General features: G+C 43.0%; 1 long non-coding RNA gene across 1 annotated transcript in view; it reads right to left on the reverse strand.

The window, feature by feature from the left end:
- Window positions 1-14,159: 14,159 nt before the first annotated feature.
- Window positions 14,160-20,440, reverse strand: part of LOC106888717 — a 107,349-nt gene continuing 101,068 nt past the window's right edge. Inside the window, exon 4 of the long non-coding RNA XR_001412164.1 lies at window positions 14,160-14,286. This is a non-coding gene — a long non-coding RNA (uncharacterized LOC106888717). The remainder of the gene's footprint in view (window positions 14,287-20,440) is intronic.

The following is a 20,440-nucleotide window of genomic DNA, read 5'->3' on the forward strand; positions in this document are numbered from 1 at the left end:
TAATTGCATGCACCAAACCCAAACGTGACCACACTGAAAACAGCTTGTTTTTTCCTTTTAAATCTAAACGTCTTTTCATCAGAAAAATCCTGCGTGTGATGAACAAGGCAGAACCGAAGCTGCAGAATTAGTGACACTTTTTTTTCTTCTAATTTTCTTTTAAATCCCTCTTCCAACCCCCCCAGCTCTCCCCAATTCCGGAGCCAAGAGTGCTGGTCTGGATTTGAGCAGAATTCAGCCACAGACCTTGTGGTGGGACGGAGGGAATGACACTCCTACAGCATTTCACCTCCTGCTCTGGCTCTGGCTGCCTGACTAAAGCCTGAATTCATTCTCCCCCAGTTCAATGGGAGATGTGAAAGGGATTTGGAGGGAGCTCAGCACCACACGAGTCCCCCCCCGTCCCCCCCAGTTAGCCCTGGTAATCAGGAGCAGCAGAGAATTTAAGCTCAGTGGAGCCCCACACAAACACACCAGCACTATTTTTGGTTTCAGAGCAAACCCAGGTTTCTCAGAGGGCAGCACTGGGCTGCACCGCAACATTTTTAACCTGGGTTCCCAGAGCTTATTGATTTGTCCATCTGCACCCTCCTCTTCCTCTGCCACGGAGCCACCAGGGATTCTGAAAACAATTCCCAGCCCAAATCTTGAGTTTAGATGCCAAAATAGTGGAAGTACCTTATAGAAAGCCTGTCATGAGCTACCCATTATGTGTTATTTAATTTTTTAAATATTTTACAAATATTTCCCTCTATGACTAAAGAGCACCCTGGTCAGCATTTTCCAGCTCACCTCTCTGGAGGTTTCTGTGTACTACTACTCCCAATTCAGTGCTGTAACCAAAATTAAAATTGCATGAAACTTAAGGCCAGATTCTGAGCTATTTTAGTTCCTTATTCCTGGCTGAGATTAAAAGACTGGTGCTTGTCCCTGCAACCCTTTCCAAATGAAGTCCCCCCTGCCCAGCCCCAGCACCTGCTCCCCTCCAGTATCTCCATCTGAGCAAAAAGGTTCAGACACAGAATGGGCAAAGTAGTTCAACTCCATTTTAAAAATAAATAAATAAAATTCACCAAACAATCCAGAGAAGCCAACTTTGCCTCCCCTACACCTGCACCCAGACAGCAACATTTCAAAGGTTCTGAATAAAAACCCAGGGTTTGCTTATCCTGTTGCTATCTATAGATCAGAGATTGATCTGCATCAGAAAAATATCATAATTAATCACTATTTTTACTCCAAATTGGCCAAATACACACCTCCCTCAAACAAGATTCAAAACTGAATTATCATAAATGATGTTGAAAGTGCTTTTTTCCATATCTCTGTTAACTACATCTGCATTATAGTCAGTATCGTTTTTGCTAACAGTCATATTTATTCATGATATAATTTCCTAATAAAGGTAAAAGCTAAAGTGTGCAGTTATTATACCCTGCATTCGTAATTCCCCAGGAAAAGTCCATTAGAAACTCTGCCAGACCTGGGAGTGAACTGAGGAGAGGGAAGTCTAAAGAAAGGGTACCCCCACTTTGAGGGAATGTCTTCTCCTGCATCCTTTGATGCTACAGGAGCCAAAGCAGCATTGTCACAAGCTCTCCTACTGCATTTACTTACTGAGACTCAAACCCCCACATTCCTACAAAATGTTTTGAATAATTCTGTTTTCATAAAAATCCTGTGATGATGTCATGGAAAATTTCTCAACTTCCAAACCAGAAAACTTTGGTATCTGAGCTAAAACCAAGCGGGTTTTCACTCAAGAACATAAATGCCACACACCCTCTGTTTTTGAACTATTTTTTTTCTGATAAAATAGAAAACAAAACCATTTGAACTAAATTTGATGATTTGAACCACTAGCTAAAGAGGAGAAATTGGAAATTTTTTATCAGTTTTAATGATGTTAAAAGGTAAAAAAAACCTCATAGAAGAATGGTGATGAAAACCCTGTTTGTGGTCTTGCTCCATTTCTTTGGAGCGAGGCACCAGATCTCTGAGAGGGCTGAGAGAGCCCCGAAACCCTCTAAGTGCTCACCTGATCCTCCTCCAACTGGCAAAGCCTCCTGCCACCTCCCCAAGAGGTCCCGAGAGAAATCAGCCAAACTAGTACATTTGTGTCATGGGATTTCTAGTTTCTCTTCCAGGATCTGTACATGTCTAATTAAGGCTTTGATCAATACCAACAGTTGTGATTATTTTATGTATATATGTCAAGTATGTGTGTATATATATATTTTTACACACATACACTGTCAAGTACGCTTGGAATTTTAACCTTGAGCCCTTCAAGCTACCAACTTGTTTCCACACACAAATATTTCAAAATTAAGAACTCCAATAACTAATATTTACACAGGGCAGCAACTCTGCAAAAAGAACCACCACCACCAGCCCTGTAAGGAAAAGCAGAGGGATCTACACTTCCCAGTAGTACCAGCTCCTCGATTACTAGAGATTTACAGCCCTGAGTATCTTCTCCCGGTGGCATCAGGGGTAGAACCACCGCTGGAAGGAAACAAGCTAATGCTTTTTGGCCAATTTCCTATTTTCTGCCTACAGGGACCTCTGAGGTTTGCACTGCTCCTGCACAGCCTCTTCAAAATGCTCCTTAGTGAGAAAGACATGAGAAAAATAAGCAAATTTAAGAGGTGCTTGGGCCTGTCCACGTTATTGCCAGATCCAGGTTTACAAAACTCCTGACTCAGGCAGCAAATAGCACTTTCTATTTCCCCTTGATCTACTCAGTCATTACGTTGCATTCGAGTTGCATTTTCAAGGCTTTACAAAATCATTTAGACTTCTTGGATAGATTTAGAGGTTACAGGCACAAAAAGAACAGTCAGAGCCATCCAGCCAGAATATAAAACAGGATTCCTCCCCAAAGTGCTTCCCCAACAGACCCGTGAGCTCTGTGATGGCATCCAACTCCTGAAGACGAGTGGACTTTACTTGAAACCCACAAAGGATGGAAGAGCCACCCAATTCCTCTGTGAGTCACTGCTGTAACAACCCACACTAATCACAGAATCATAGGATGGTTAGAGTTAGAAGGGACCTTAAAGACCATTGAGTTCCAACCCCCTGCCCTGGGATGGACACCTCCCACCAGCCCAGGTTGCTCCAAGCCCCCTCCAACCTGCCCTTGAACCCCTCCAGGGATGGGGCAGCCAACCTGGGCCAGGCTCTCACCACCCTCCCACCAAAGAAGTTCTTCCCCACATCTCAGCTCCATCTCCCCTCTTTCAGGGTCAAACCCTTCCCCCTCCTCCTAGGGCTCCCCTCCTCATCAAGAGACCCCATCTCTCCTGGAGCCCCCTTGAGGGACTGGAAGGGGCTCTATGGTCTCCCCGGAGCCTTCTCTTCTCCAGGCTGAACAACCCCAACTCTCTGAGCCTGTCTTCACAGCAGAGGGGCTCCAGCCCTCTGATCATTTTCATGGCCCTCCACTAGACCTGTTCCAACAGGTCCATGTCCCTCCTGTTTTGAGGACTCCAGAGCTGGACATAGTGCTCCAGAGCAGAGCAGAGGGGTAGAATCCCCTCCCTCGCCCTGCTACCCACCCTTCTTTTGATGCAGCACAGGATGGGGTTGGCTCTCTGGGCTGCCAGCACGCATTGCCAGCTCATGTCGAGCTTCTCATCCATGAAGAAGTCCTTCTCCTCAGGGCTGCTCTCCAGCCATTCTCCACCCAACCTGTGTGCCTGGGATTGTCATGTCCCAGGTGCAGGACCCTGGGTTTGAAGAGTCAGAGCTCTTTAAAAGAGTCTGTATTCAGCAGGACCCTGCATTCGCATCTTCTGACCAACTCCAGTCTCCCAACAGCTCTGTCTTTAGGAGCTGATGTAACCTGCCAACAGGTACCACAGCTCCTCCGATGTCCAACCAAAGACAAAACCCCGATACAGCCTCTAACTACAGAATTTTTCTTCCTTAGTGTAACCACGAAGGTCAGTATGACTCAAGGCATAGAATCAGATCATCCCAGCTTCAGTCTCTGCATCTCCTCCAAGGTGGCCGAGAACACTCCAGGACAAGCCAGACTCTGCACCAGTCCAAATACTGGTTTGAGATACTCTCCAGGATTTTTTTTTTCAAACCATTATTCTCTCAAGCATATCATCTTCACCAAGATGCATTTCCTCTTCATTTAATTAAGGCTTTATTTAAATTTTTCTCAGACAGACATCTAATAACTATTTTTATCTATAAATTTATCTGCTTAGTGACAAACGTCTAATCTCAGCTCTAATTGCTTTTAAAGCATCTAACAGCCTTAGCAAACCCAATCCAAAAATAAACAGGCAGCCCAACAATACAGATACTGCGTATCCTGAGATCAACTAGAACATAACTCCTCCTCAAATGCAAGCCCTGCTTTTCTATCCAAATGCCAATTCCTTCGTTTATTCCTCTAACAAATCCTTTGCAGGATCATACATCAGAACCTGCTGGCAGCATGAGGAACCTAAAATATATTTAAGATGTTTAACTACTGTCCACATCTGGGAGACTGACATGAAAAGGTGGTTGCGAACACCGCGGTCTGGCCACCCTCCCTGTTGGCTGGTTGGGCAGGGAACTGGGCAAACTGGAAAACACAAAAGGCTGATGATGGTTTTCTGGGGTAGGCAGGAGCCTGTCCTTGGCAGACAGCAGGAAACTAGAACACAAACCATTAGCAATTGGTCTGATTTCAGAAAAGCAAAGGAAATTAGATAGAGGTCCACATTCACATCCTGCCTTTTCAGAGGAATTATCACAATAACTTATCTGCTGTAAAATTTTAGCTGGATGAAACATCCTCACAGCGTGATCATGGCCCTGGAGTGTCACAGAATCACAGAATGCTATAAGGTTGGAAGGGACCTCTGGAGATCACCCAGTCCAACCCCCTGCCAGAGCAGGGCCACCCAGAGCAGGTCCCACAGGAACGTGTCCAGGGGAGGTTTGAATGTCTCCAGAGAAGGAGACTCCACCACCTCTCTGGGCAGCCTCTGCCAGGGCTCTGCCACCCTCAAAGTGAAGAAGTTCCTGCTCATGTTGAGATGGAACCTCTTATGGTCAAGTTTATGCCCATTTCCTCTTGTCCTGTCCCTGGGCACCACTGAAAACAGACCAGCCCCATCCTCCTGACACCCACCCTTGAAGTATTTCTATGCATAAATCTCCGCCTGAAACGACCTTTTGGCACCACAATAGCAGGTAAATACAGTGTTACTAAGCTCATCTCAAGAATAAGACAAAAAAACCTCCACCACCCCACAACACCCCACCAATTTTTCAGTCCCAGAGGATACAGCAGAACTACCAGTGTCCTGTCAGTGTGGGAATAGTGGCGGGGTTTGCCCATCTAGTGGTTCTCTAGATACATTTCATCTGAAATGACGAAAGCTTTTTTATTTTTTTTCCTTTTTTTTTTTTCTTTAAATTCGCATCACTGTTATTTGCCAAATACCAACACATCAAGGAATTGATTGAGCAGGGAGAAGGTAATCAATGAGGAGCATCCCAGCTCCGGTATCAGCCCTCGCTGCAACTGCCAACAAACCAAAGAAAAACTCACCCCCCCCCAAGACACACACGTGCAAACACCCAGAGTAACTAAATGCAACACGAAACTGCGCCGATGAGCTCGAGATTAAACAACTTCTGTTTCTTTGTTGTATTTGGCTGCAATAAAAAGGGAAACTCCTGCCCTGTGCTGTACTTATAGCAGGATGTATATCCCCCGGCGGGTGCTGCAGCGAGCGGCGGCTCCGCCGATGGCACGACACACCAGCAGTAACAACAGTCCCCCAGGTCCCAGGCAGCTGGAAGGAGGATTTTTAAGACTGCTCAGATGTTGGGAAATGCAACAGAAAATCCGGCAAGAAAAGGCAGGACTAAAAGGCTGAGCCAACAACTCGCAGTACACGAAGAGGAGGCGGTTAAAGAGCAATGTAGTGCTGGAGGGGACTGGTTCTACCCCAGCCCTCCCACCCCATCAGCCAGCCCCTGGCTACAAAGTGGGGCAGTCGCCCACCCAGGCTGGAGCCAAACTCCAGACCCACATCTGGGGGAAACCCAAAGCCAGGGCTGTGAGGAAAGGGTCAGATTAAGGCAAAATCTGCAGCGGTGGGGACTAACCCATTTACCAAGACAGAGCCTAAAGCTGTATTTATTATTTACATGAGACACAACAGCAAGTTTGCTAATGTCATTCTTTTTCTGGTGTCACGGTGGCTGTGGTCAAAAGGCCTCCTATGCTTTGGCATGTTAGGATCTACTACAGCAGCCAGCAAAATAATTTTAGAATGGGTATTTTGTCTTTTATCACAAATTTTGTCAGTGCTCGTTCTCCCCTCTTCTTCTCCTTTTCCTTTCAGAACTAACACATCTGAAATGAAACCACCTCCCAAAAATCAGGCAATGGATTTCTCTTCTATCAGTATTTCAATGGCTTTTTCCTCTTCCTCAACAGTCATTAAAAATATTGCCTCCATACAAGGAAAGATACATGGTTACAGTTTTGTAAGGATACTAAAAATAAATAAATAAATAATCTTTCTCACCTTCTGTGCTGGGGAGTGATCTGGACAATCTAAAAGATCTACTTAAGCAAATCCTTACATTCATATTTTATAAAGGTATTAAAAAATAAAATTAAATTCCTTCAAAAAATAAAATTAAATTCCTTCTTCCTTCAGCTGTCCATACTGCTGGAACTTCTGAAAATACAGCCTTTAATGTCTTTGTCTTCTTTAGCGACCAACAAGTCTACCTCAGGTACTAAGAGATGCATTTCTTCTTCAGTAAACCCTAAGAAAAGTTAAATAAAATACCCCCAACCCCTCAAATGTACCTACTTGATTAGGAGTCTGTGCAGCCTTCTTTGAAAACTCCTACAGCTTCTAGAAATGCTGGATTTGTTGAAAGAATTAATCTCTTAATTCAGTCCCTCAACTGTACCTACTTGATTATGAGTCTGTGCAGCCTTCTTTGAGAACTCCTACAGCTTCTAGAAACGCTGTATTTGTTGAAAGAATTAATCTCTTAATTCAGCCAAGAAACCAAGCCTCTGATTTTTGAGCAGCATTTGTCTGAGCTGTTTGGGACCTGTGTGTGAGCACCCTGATTTCTCATTATTTTTCAAATCAGGGTCTTCCAGTTTGCAAACTGGGGACACATGGTGAAAAGTTCCTGCTTCCTCTTGGTGCCACCAGCACCCTCCGTGTGACACCACTCGTGTGACAACAAATACAGACACACGGGGTCACCTGAAGCTGAGCAGGTGGGAGAGGGGTTTTCCCTCCATCTCACCCGTTCCTGTGCCACAAAAACACACAGGGAATTGAAAAGACACTTCCAAAATCCATTGGAGGGTATCTGGCACCTTTTCTTCACCTCAGAGAGATGGTTAAAGCAACTCCAAAGGAAAGCAAACACACAAAACCCAAGCAAGTCCCCAACAAAAATCCTAGGTTTGAATAACAGCAGGTGGGAGAGGGGTTTTCCCTCCATCTCACCCGTTCCTGTGCCACAAAAACACACAGGGAATTGAAAAGACACTTCCAAAATCCATTGGAGGGTATCTGGCACCTTTTCTTCACCTCAGAGAGATGGTTAAAGCAACTCCAAAGGAAAGCAAACACACAAAACCCAAGCAAGTCCCCAACAAAAATCCTAGGTTTGAATAACAATTCCTACAGCGGTTGGAAAATACCCAAGACCCTGGATGCCAAGCACAAAATGTTTCAAATACTAGGAAGTTCTCCTTTGTTTTAGCATTTTACTGAAAAGCAGCTACGTTTTCAAGCTGGCCAGGTTTTCATTTTACAGCCATAATATTTCTTGAAAACAATCAACAGGAGATAGTGTGCATGTTAAATAAATCTTAAAACATTATGTTAATTCTTCCTACTCTAACTTGCTGAAAATATTTCTTGAAACCAATCAACAGGAGATAGTGTGCATGTTAAATAAATCTTAAAACATTATGTTAATTCTTCCTACTCTAACTTGCTGAAAATATTTCTTGAAAACAATCAACAGGAGATAGAGAAAATGTTAAATAAATTAAGAAAAAAAAAAAATTAATTCTTCCTACTCTAACTTGCTGAAAATATTTCTTGAAAACAATCAACAGGAGATAGTGAGCATGTTAAATAAATCTTAAAACATTATGTTAATTCTTCCTACTCTAACTTGCTGGGGGAGCTGGCAAAGCAGCTGCATCACTGCCATCGCTGCTGCATCACTGCAAGAACTTTGGGATAAGAAGCCAGGAATAAGCTCACTTGCAAAAAAACCAACTTTTAATCATCATTTCCTATTCCTTCATAACGCATTGCAACCCAGTTAAGCATATGTAAGGTTTTTTTTATCCTACAGCTTCTCATAACTGCAGTCAGGTGAGTGACACTGAACTGGTTTTAACTGGGTCTGTTTGGTTATCCAGTGGCTACAGAAAACAGAGCAGCACGAGAGCGAGGGAGGAACCCACAGTTTTTAAGTCTCATCTACTAAAGACAGCCCCAAAGTGCTGATCAACCCCTGGGTATTACCTGGAAGCACATTTGTTAGACCCCCCCCTCCTTGTTAAGCAGCTGGCTTTTGGCAACCATTTCAGGGGGCATTTAAGTCAGGTTTCAGTCCAGCTTTTAAAAAGTGTTTCATTAAAATAGATAGGATTTAAATAAATGAATTCATCCCAAAGGACATCTGGACATCTGTTATGTACCGAAGTAAATTTCTATTTAGCTAAATCCTGAGGCTTTATCTACCGGATGGATAATCTTTGGCATTTATATTCCCTCCTCCTCAACCCCATCATTTGGCATGTGCCAATCCTGAATGTCCCTCCTGAAATCAACTCAGACCCTCTAGAGGAGGGAACCAGGAGAGAGAGTGCCCAGTGGCCCAGATCCTCCAAGGTTTCTCAACTCCAACCTCTCCATAGAAGGATAATTTTTAAATACAAGCAGGTCCCTGAAAGGTGACCTGTGCCACAGCTGGACCAGCTACTGCAGAAGCCACCCCCCCAGTCTCATGTTTGTCAGAGAAGATGCACATATTATAGCTGAAAAAAACATGAAAAAAACCAACTTCTGTTGGTGACACATTTCTCTCCCTCATTTAAATTTCCTGACGCTGAAGCACGTACTAATAAGAAAAAACCTAACTTTTGTTGATGACACATTTCTCTCCCTCACTTAAATTTCCTGACGCTGAAGCACGTACTAATACACCATTTACCCACATCGTGTTCCTCCTTTCCACACTGTGTTTAAGGTCATCATTTACATTGAAAACCACCCTTGAGTCAGTTAATTGAATAAAAGTAATTCAAATCTGGCAATTGTTAATAAATTTGAAGTCCTACAATTTGGTTAGTCCTTGGAACCATCAAGAGGCTAAGAAGGCACATGTCTTTATCACTAATGTTATTAAAGATGGAAACATCTAAGCTTTGAGATATTAGGTTGTTGCATTAATGTACGGTCACTTATGTTTCAACATGAAAAATGAGAGTGTTGGCATTCAGGAACGGCAGAAACGATTATTTTTTTTTAAATGGAGACAAGATTTACTAAACATGTTCCTAACTCTGTAACAGAACCCTTTTTATGTCACAAAGGGAATATTTTCACACTCCTCCGGATGATTAATCCGAGAATGTTAATCAACAGCCATTCACATGGTCAACTTTCAGTGGGATGTTGTTTTGAAACTTGGTTGTTTTGGTGGGGAGGGAGAAGTGGGTCCAGAGGGTGACAAGAACATAGGAAATCCAAGGTTCTGATGTTCCTACATTCCCAGTTTGGATGAGCACGGTCCATCGTGGGATGCCACTGGGGGTGGCAGGATGCAGTGGGAAGGGAACACCTCCTTCAGACGGCACGTTCAAAGCCTTTGAGCCATCTGCACCCTCCCAACGAGACTCCTTTGCAGTTAAATTACCAACCTCAGAATTTACTTCACTTCCATAAAGTCTTAATGAATCTATGGATTTTCTTTCTGTAGATCTATTTATTTTTCCTCTGTTTTTTTTTTTTTATTAAATGAAATTATTTGTCATCTGTGGAAAAAATCTCACCAGAACTCCTCCTGCAAACTGAGCAAACTTTCCCTTCTTCATCTAGTTTTATTTTGCACTTTTATTTCTAAGCTCAGTCCAAAAGTATCATGTATAGAAACAGGACTTTGGGAACAGTTTATGAAGGGTTAATACAATGTTACTACATGTGTTAATACTCTCTTAATTGGCAGTTGCAGCTCTAACATATGATTTATAATGACATCTTAACCATCTTTAACATCTACAAACCACGCATGCAATCGCTATTTAGCATTTGTTAGCCCTGCATAAATTACATATAACTCTAGTCCTAATATGAAATATGATCAGCTTCACTCTAAAAGTGTAATTTTCATTCTATGTTCTTCTACGCATAATCCAGGGAAAGTGTTTAAGCACAGGAAAGTGCTTTTGTGCAGCAGGAAGAGAGCTCCCAACGCTGTGAATCCAAGGAAGTGTAAATTCAGAGAAACTACTCATGGACAAGATGAGAGAGGGAGTGGGAAAACTGGAAATAAGGAAAGAAGCTTCTTGATAATCTCTTTGCAGTTTTCACGGAATCGTGAATCACGGAATTGTCAGAGTTGGAAGGGAGCTCTGGAGTCTAGTCCAACTGCCCAGGGTTGCCCAGAGCACATCACTCAGGAGCATCCAGGCAGGGGATTGAAATCGTTTCCAGATTTGGGACTCCACACCGTCCCTGGGCAGCCTCTGCCAGGGCTCTGCCACCCTCACCCCAAACAAGTTCTTCCTCATATTTGAATGGAACTTCCCCTGCTCCAGCTTGTGCCCGTTGCCCCTTGTCCTGTCACTGGGAACCATGGAAAAGAGTCCAGCTCCATCCTCCTTCAACCCACCCTTTAGATCCTTGGGAGCATGAAGAAGGTCTCCCCTCAGCCTTCTCTTCTCCAGGCTCAAGAGTCCCAGCTCTCTCAGCCTTTCCTCACAAGAGAGATGCTCCAATCCCTCCAGCATCTTAGTTGCCCTTCGCTGGACTCTCTCCAGCAGTTCCCTGTCCCTCTTGAACTGGGGAGCCCAGAACTGGACGCAGGATTCCAGTTGTGGCCTCCCCAGTGCAGAGCAGAGGGGGAGAATGACCTCCCTTGACCTCCTGGTCACACTCTGCCCTACGCAGCCCAGGATCCCATTGGCCTCTGGGCAACAAGGCCACATGGTTTTCCTAATGGTAAGAAGAGACTATAAGGAAACAACATGTGTTTACTTTTTGTCTCCTCTCCTTAGACCCTGAAGGAGGATGACCAAGTCATTTCCACACCAACCCCCAGTCTGCCACTACCCAGTCCCAGCTGGAACCAGAAAATGAGAAAAGCCTGGATTCAAACCAATGACCTACTCTGAGAGGCTGCATCGAGCACTACTGAGGCAGAGAGATATTTAATTAAAATAATGAGAAGTAAGAGACCACTCCAGCTGGACAACTATTCCACACAGGACTGACCAAGCACTTGATGAAGAGACTGCAGAGGTACACTCCACATCCTTGTTATTGGGAACTGCTCCTTTAATCAAATTTCTTCCCAGCTCCAGGATTCAGGGTGAGGAGGTGCCTGTTATCAATCAGGGGCTGTCAGAATTGCCCGCTCATTAAAGAGAACCCCACTCCACGTTGTGTAAGATTTGGGATCTTGTTTTTCTCCTACAACGCCCCACGTCTTGCCCCCGTTGGCCTCAGCCACCCCCCTCCCTCCTCAGTCACTCTTTCCCACTGCTCAGCAGTATTCCCGATTGAAGTTATCGACCCCTCCAATTACCCTGGTTACCTCTCAAGCAAAGATCTTCAAGTCTCTGCATTCAAAGTGAGCCTGCAAATTCTATAGGCTAAATAAGTATATAAATTCGCCAAGCTAATCTGGCACATTTTGAATGAAACAGCTGTGTCCACATTTGATGTGCACCAGCAACGTACACACACAGAGAAACATCAGTCTTTACGTATGGAAATGGGTGTGTGTGTTCCATGAACCAGCTTCAGCTTGCACATCAGATTTTGCTTTGCACATGTGCTTTGCACAATGCTGCTGAAATCAGAGGGACTGCAGACATCTGGGTAAAGGGAATTGGCCAGCCTTTCAAAACACGACTCCTTCCATGCAATTTACAGGCAAAACAATAATTAGGGGGGCACCATTTTGTGATTTCTAAGGTATCTATATCGAGTTTTGAAACATGTCTGCAAATGAGTGTCAGTTAAAAACAAAGTGGGAACAGGACCCTGCCTGCCTAAATTGTTTTAGGAGAGTTCCCTGGAAACCCAAGCGCTGGGGGAGAGCAGGGACAGACAGCGAGGGGGCACGCAGGCATTTCAGTTCTCCAAAGTAATCACCTCCTTCATACTTGAGTGACAGCATGAGCCAAATCCATCCCAAATCTGCTTCTGCAGTTTTTGACCCACAAAGACTCCAAAACCTTCTGAGTTTTTCTGCTATGAAGGGTCGTCACAATCCTGTAACACCCGGACTCTTTGGTGCCAGAGCCATCGTCTAGAGGTGCACTAGTAGAGCTAAACTGATTTTTACAAAATCAGCCTTCTCCTATGTTTCATAACTAGTAAAACTTAAAATCAGAATATACTGATGAATAACAGCACATAAGAAGTGACCATGTCTCTCTCCTCTGCTTATACAGCAGCTGGTAAAACGGGCCAGGATTTTGGCATATCTTTATCTCATTAATACATTTTAACTCATGGTGAGTGTTTCACAGGGTAACAGTTTTCAGCACAGAGACATGAACCAGCCAACAATAACTATTCAAACTGCAGGATTAAGTGCTATGAACTCGAGGTGGGTTTTTAGGGAAATGGGAACGTGTTTCACTGTATCATCTTGAACACATGATTGCCTGACTTTTGTTAACGTTCAGCTCCAGTGGAATGATCTGGTGATAAGACCTACTTGGAGTCAATTTATCCGGGCTGTATTCACTCACTTCCTTTTAATCTGGTCTCATTCACCAAGGCTGAAATAGATACATGACTCAGAAATGCTGCAAATAAAGCCAGCATGCAGCTTTGTTTCAAGGGCTACTGAACTCAGACCTCGGGTTTTCCTTTCCCCCTCTCCCCCCACTGCTAGAAAACTATGAATAAATTAGCACTTGGAGTGTAATGGCTGGAGCAACTTCATTAATATCCTGTCATCCCGTGCAGAGGTACAACTTCTGACATTGAGGCTCTAATGTCTTGGGAATTATCGATGGAAATGTATACATCCAAGTTCTCACCTTCAGCTCTTTGGATGCTCAGTGTTTGATTGTCAACAATTCATGACCACTGCCATTTGGCTGGTACATTAAACCCAGCAGACAACAAAACCCTTTCTGGATTCCTGAATGTATTTCTACACTATTGAAGTTTTGTCGATTTTAATGCAGCAAATACAAGCAGCAACACTGGTCCCCTCCCTGGATGTGTGGTGTCACATATACAGGTGACAGTGAATTCAGCAGCTAAACAAGGATGCAGAGAGGACATAACTGTCTCACCAATTGATGGATGAACCAAAATGTCAAAGGATTGACATGCCCAAGGTGTCACAAAACATCTGTACCTTCTCAGATTCCATCCATGGCTTTCCCATGACCGCCCCTCCAGTCCAACCAAGCACTCACAAAAAAAAAAAAAAAAATCCCTGCAAGATATGGTCAAGTTCCCTAATTCTGGACTCTATTAGTAGTGTAGGTTAAAAGCCACACTAACAATGAGCCACAAAAAAAGGAAGTGCAGAGCACCAGGACAAGAGGCAAGGAACACCAGGAATACAAGTCACAGCACAGGAACTGGCAATTGGCTGGAAGGAAGGCTGGGACCATCATGTGATGGTCACACACCAGAATAGGCTGCTCATAGAGGTTGTGAAATCTCTACCCTCAGAAACACTCAAAACCAGGCTGGACAAGGGCTGAAGGAACCTGAGCTGGTTGAGCATTCAATGATTCCATGATTCTAACTGCTCTGAACAGGAGGGGCTGGGGGATAGATGGCCAGAAGTCTCGTCCAGCATTAATTACACTAGAAAAGAAAACTAAACACCCAGAATTTTTAGGGTGGGTTAAATACATACCTTAGTGCTTTTGTCTAATTCCCTCAGGCACCAGTCAGCATGTTCTGCAAGTAAACAGCTCCGTAAAGCAGGACTGAGGTTCCTCATATGATGCTCTCACACGAAGGGACAGGATTTCAAGTGGGAAGTACCCACAACAGGAACCTGAAACGGAAAAAGGAAACGCTCAGAACTCACCAAGTTTCATTCTTCCAGAACTCTGAGTGACCAGATGGGTGAATACACAACTAATGAACTCCGGATACTGAAAACAGTTAATTCTCATTTAAATGAAAGATTCCAACTGATTCTAATTTGATATTTAATTGGATCTCTATGCATGGTGTTATTCTTATTTTTTTTCCCCACAGACCGCAGTGCAACCTAGAGGCTTCCTCCCAAAGCAAAACCTCGCTGAGGGTAAGACAGCCTGCCAGGCTCCAGAGTACTCTCTCTATACATTGCTATCTATATGATTGTTATTTAAGTATAATATGATTTATTGCTTGCACTGCAACGGCACTTAGACATCACCATCACAGACAACGGTACCAGTTGCTGTGCAGATGGATCCAGCATCCGAGGAGCTAGTCACATAAATGAAATTTAAAAAGCAAGAGCTGGATACAAATAGACAACTTGTTCCTACCACAGAGAAGTAGGAAACAGACCTCATCAGTGCCATACACGGTAGCATCAAGTTAAGTTTAATTATTAAGTTAACAGAGGTGTCCCTGCCCATGGCAAGGGGTTGGAACTCAATGATCTGGAAGGTCCCTTCCAACTCTAACCATTCTATGATTCTATTTCACTCTTCACACATTTTCCCGAAGGAGAAAAAAAGAAAGAAAAGAGTTTCAGAGAACCAAAAAACCAAACACGGGATCATTCTTGCAACAAATAACCCATAAAATCGTGTCTCAACTCAGGGATGCAGGCAGCAAAATATCATTCTGCAGGTTTTGGAAATGCATCTTTCATTATCTTCCTTTTTTAACACTACTCATAAAATTAACTGCCAGAGGATCTCAGTAATCTGCAAATCAAGTTTTTTAAAAATGTTTTTAAAGTTATGGAGCTTTATAGTGTGTACCAATACCTTCAAATTAATAAGGAGCAAAACAATATCCAAGTATTTTGAAAGGGGGCTAAGTCTTCTTACGTGCATCAGCCTCTTACTGACCGGTGCTAGAAGGAATATTTCCTAGTGGAGAAAATTATCCTTTACCTAGTTCATCATGTCCTAAAAGAGTTACTACTTCTGCCTGCTGGAAAGGAGGATACAGAAGCCATTGGACCATTGGGTTAGTCACTGGGAAAATACTATTTGATGCCCTTCTGGAGCATTATGCTAATGAGGCTGTAATTTCTCCCTCCAATATTCTTCCAAAGGATTGCCCTACCCTAAGCTAATTAAATATAAACAAGCTTAACCTGAGGACCTTGTACGACAAACAAGTCCTAAAAGACAAAGCTTCTCTCAAATGTTCTTATGAAAAACTTATTTTGGTTGAATGCTTAAGTCATTATGAAGAGGAACATGAAAAACAGCCCAGAAAGTTCCCACAGGAGGCACGAAATGAGAAACACCACATACACCAAGAGGCAAATTTTGTCTTGTCACTGATGCCCTTCTGGAGCATTATGTTAATGAGGCTGTAATTTCTCCCTCCAATATTCTTCCAAAGGATTGCCCTACCCTAAGCTAATTAAATATAAACAAGCTTAACCTGAGGACCTTGTACGACAAACAAGTCCTAAAAGACAAAGCTTCTCTCAAATGTTCTTATGAAAAACTTATTTTGGTTGAATGCTTAAGTCATTATGAAGAGGAACATGAAAAACAGCCCAGAAAGTTCCCACAGGAGGCACGAAATGAGAGAGAAACACCAAATACACCAAGAGGCAAATTTTGTCTTGTCACTTCTCATTATCACAGCTGTTATCAGCGAGGTTAAAGCCTTGTCCAGAGCCCGCTCTCCAGAGGCTGAGCATCCTTAAACCCGATTGACATCAAGGGCACTCGGCACCTCACAAAATCAAGGCTGAGTTCCTCAGCATAGGTACCAAAGAAGCACTTGAAATAAACAACCGAGACATTGTATAGGAGAGATACTTAATGCAGTGGGTTTTCAACTTAAAGATAATTTATAATGCTGCAGTAATAAAGGGGGCCTTAACGCAAGCCCCTTGAATGTTTTCAGAACAAAAATGAAAATAAAAGCTAAGGCTGATTTACCAAACCACTGATGTGGTTTCTGAACGCTGCTCTCATGCATGAAACACGCTCGAAGACAACTCAGGCCAAATTCTAACTTGAATTATCCAGGAGTAAATCCAGAGGGGCTCACGACAAACCCTATCCACCCGCCATGTCTTCAAAAAAACAGTGGAAAATTCACTCTGTTTAGAAATAACTCCCCCTGTTTTGTCCCAGACTTCCCAGTCTAAAGGCATTGGGATGGAGAATCTCACCTACTCCCACTCCTAATTCCCCCCCTGGAGTTCCAATTCTGGGGCTGTGCCATCCAAACCATTTTCCATCCATTTACATTTTCACAACACTTGCTATTAGAAGGTCCATCCACACCAACATCTTCACCCAACTCCTCTGGGACACGACACCAAAGTGCTATTCCTGGGTGCCAGCCCTCTCCCTCTCATTCACCCACAACGAGACACCAGGGGTTCATCCCCCTCCAGGAACAAGCCCTCTATTTCCTGACAGTAACGAGCTACGGGTCAGACAACTTGATTTCAGCCTAATGTATTTTTCATATGACTCTTTCAAGGAGTTTATATGAAATGGGCATCATAGCCATACACTGTAGGACAGAAGAGTAAATGAGTTCAAATTACCAAAAATAACTTCTTAAACACAAAATATCAGAAACCATATAAAAAGCTAAAGAGCACAGAAAAAAAATGGGGATGAAGTCTACAGAAAAATGGGGATAAAGTTATTTAAAAACTAAACCACATTAGCCAGAAAAGGGTGTCAAAGTACCAGCAATGCTGATGCTCCCCCCTGTTACCTACATGGGTGTCAGAGGAAATGCTCCATTATTTAAAACTGGTGGGTAATTGCCTGTACAATTCCATCCTCCAGGGCCTGGGCTGCACGAAGCCACAAAGTCTTGCTTGTAAAGAAATGTAGTTGAAAAACAATGTCCCCTTTAGTATTCTGCTGCATATACTCCTTTTGATCAAAAGCAAGCAATCACACAGTTTAAGAGACTGTCACTGATGAACCCTGAAATAGCCCTTTAGCAGAAACCACAAGCAAAAGCAAAAATAAATGTCATTTATTTAATTTTCAAATTTACCTCACTCCTTGCATTGTATTTCATAAGCTATAAGGGTGACAATTAATTGAAGTGGATGTACATCCTGCCAACCAGGAAAACATCCCCACCTTTTATTTTCTTCTAACCTTGCTTATTTTCATGATGATGTCTGCTTTTTCTCAACTTTAAAGCACAAACAAGTCAATGTAAGCTTGGCTGGAAGGCTCAGATGATTATGGGATAATTCGTGTTTGCAAGAGCAAACAAAATCAATTGCAATTGTTTAGAAACCAAGCACATTAAATAGTGGTGAAAAGATATTTGCTAGACTTTTACAACATTTTTTTTTCTTTTTTCATCCCAAGAGTGCTAAGGGATAGGCTGAGGAAACCCCACTGGAACTGGTTTAGCAAGGTAACCCCAGCCCCCCCCAGAGAGGTGATGGAGGGGGGGGTCTGCATCTGCTTCAGGGGAAAAGAAAGTGGGTTTGGGCAATATTTAACAACCAATCACAAAGACCCAAATCCCCTCCTGAAAAACAATATGAGAGAGAGAGAGAAATTGATTGGTTCAGGAAGTCAATTGAATTCTCTATTATAACAGATTAAATACAGAATTACTCAATTAACTTCAGATTAATTATGCCTTTCAGTTAAACATGAGGACTGTCATCTCGGCTAACACGAGGCACTGAATCATGAGGTATTGAATCAACTGCTTCTCACCCTGACGACGAGACCTCGTTAGTGATCTGAAGAGCCCAAATCATTCCCTGGCCCATTTATAACAAACCTTCTCCGCTGATGGATACACACGGTGGACAATTCCTGCTCTCTCCTGAAGATCCCACCCATGTTTTTCCAAGGGAAAGCTGGGGGGTAAATAAAGAACATCGATGCTCAAATTTCAGTTATGTATCATGGCAATTTAAATGTTGGGTTTCTGCTTGAAATTAGAAATGTGAAAAGACAAGCAGATGAAATCAGAAGCACCTCTCAGCCGAGGAAAGGCCGAGATCTGGGACTATTCAGCCTCAGGAGGATCTTATCCCTGTGGAAATAGGGAGCTCCTGCTGGGAAGGAGCAAGGACGAGAGGCAGAGCCCTCGTGCTGCCCAGAGACTGGGTGGGTGGCAACGGGCACGACCTCAAACACAGGAGTTGCATTTAAAAGTAAAAAAAAGCTTTTTACCCCTGGAAGAGGTTGCCCAAAGCGGTTGTGGAGACCCCATTTTTGGCAATATTTGGAACTGAAGAGGACACAACCTGGGCAACTCGCTCTCCAGGTGACCCTGCTCTGAGCAGGGACTGGGCTGGTCCATCTCCAGAGAGCCCTCCCAGTCACAACTGGTCTGGGATTCTCTGAGAAGGACCGAAATTGCAGCTCTGTGTGTTGGTAATCCACCCATAATACAAATTATATAGATAATGAAGGAACTTCAAGGTGCCTGAGAAAGGGAAAAAGTTCTCAAGTAATGTGTCTTGCTTTAATTATTTATGGTGATGCTTGATGGTCTCATTACCGGGTCATCCATGACCTCTGGGTAGTGGCTTCGTCCTTCCAGATTAATGCTATTGTGACACAAATAACTTTGGCAATTACTTCTTCAGTGCCACAGAAATGTGTAATTCTTGCTGAGAAAAAAGGTTGATTTTAACACAAGCAAATGTCCTTTAGAAACAGACGGTATCATTATACTCAAGAGGCCAATTATTCATTCTTTATTCATTTTTTTTTTATCCTAGTTTCTGCTCTGTAAGACTAGGGCAAGTTGTGAGGGGTTTTCTGAGATCCTTTAGATAGTCTGCACAAAATGCCTGCGAGTATTTTAACATGTAAAAAAATTGTCAGACTGCTGTAAAATATGTGCATTGCCAGGAAGCACCCATTTTTAAGGCACTGAGTCTTATTGTAACTTAGTAAATCAATATATTTTCTTATTTATCTTCAGAACTCTTCCATAATATAGAAGCACTCAACTCTTTAAAGATAGACAGATTACAGAATATCTATTTCCTGGAAATTACAATCTTCTGGGGGAAAAAAATTAAATAACTCAAATAAAGAAAAGTCAAAGCAGCATATAGATCAAATTCTACATTATTTCAATACAGAAACACTAAGCTTTATTACATATCTAGGCAAATACCACAGGAATTCCATACTTATCTAAATAACACCATGTGGGTTTGTACTTGAACCTGAAAGGAGAGAGAATGTGGAGTGGAGGACTCCAAAATCATCTCCTGAATTGCAGAAAAATAGCCTATTTTTTTTTTTTTCCCCTGCTGATAAAATGGTATTTTATTTAGTTGGAATGCATCTCCAGCTACCACAGATGCCTCTGAAAACCTCACCACTTTCACCGCTAGTTCCCATCCTTACAGCTGTTTGTCAGGCTGCAGCAGTTTGGGGTTAAAGTTTGGGGTTAAAGCAGTTTGGGGTTAAGTTTGCAGCAGTTTGGGGTTAAATTCTCCCATAGCATGAGAGTGAGTCAAGATTATGCTCAGCAACAAATGCCTCGAGGGGAAAAAATGGCAAGAATCCACTATAGGAAATTATGTGATCCAGAACTATTTGAGTCAACATTCAATTGTGATTATGAATGCCCTAAAAAACGCAGACCTACACTAATCTGAAAGAAAAAAAAAAAAGCACAGGAAAACTTACAGCAAAATACATCATTCAACAGACAGGGTGGGATGAACCTGGAAATTTGGTTTCTATTTCTGGCTGCATTTTGACAAGTTCCCTCCCCTCTCTGTTCTCACCTTTCCTCCTACCGGGACAAGGATATTCTCTTGCAACTGGTGAGCTCTGATTTCTGCTGCGCTGGCATCTGAGGGTGTAAAAACCACGGATTGTGGCCAGAGAACCCCAAGAGACACTCCCTACTCAGAAGAAAGTGGCACAAGACACCTATGATCTTGCCTGGCCTCTCTTAGTGCCAGCTTATCAATAAACTCCTTCAACTGAAGCAAAACTAGCACCGTTTCACACTGAGAAGGGTTTAACTTGATTCTTCTCAACGCT

The sequence above is a fragment of the Calidris pugnax genome, unplaced genomic scaffold (assembly GCF_001431845.1).
Source record: "Calidris pugnax isolate Ruff unplaced genomic scaffold, ASM143184v1 scaffold88, whole genome shotgun sequence".
Classification (NCBI taxonomy): domain Eukaryota; kingdom Metazoa; phylum Chordata; class Aves; order Charadriiformes; family Scolopacidae; genus Calidris; species Calidris pugnax.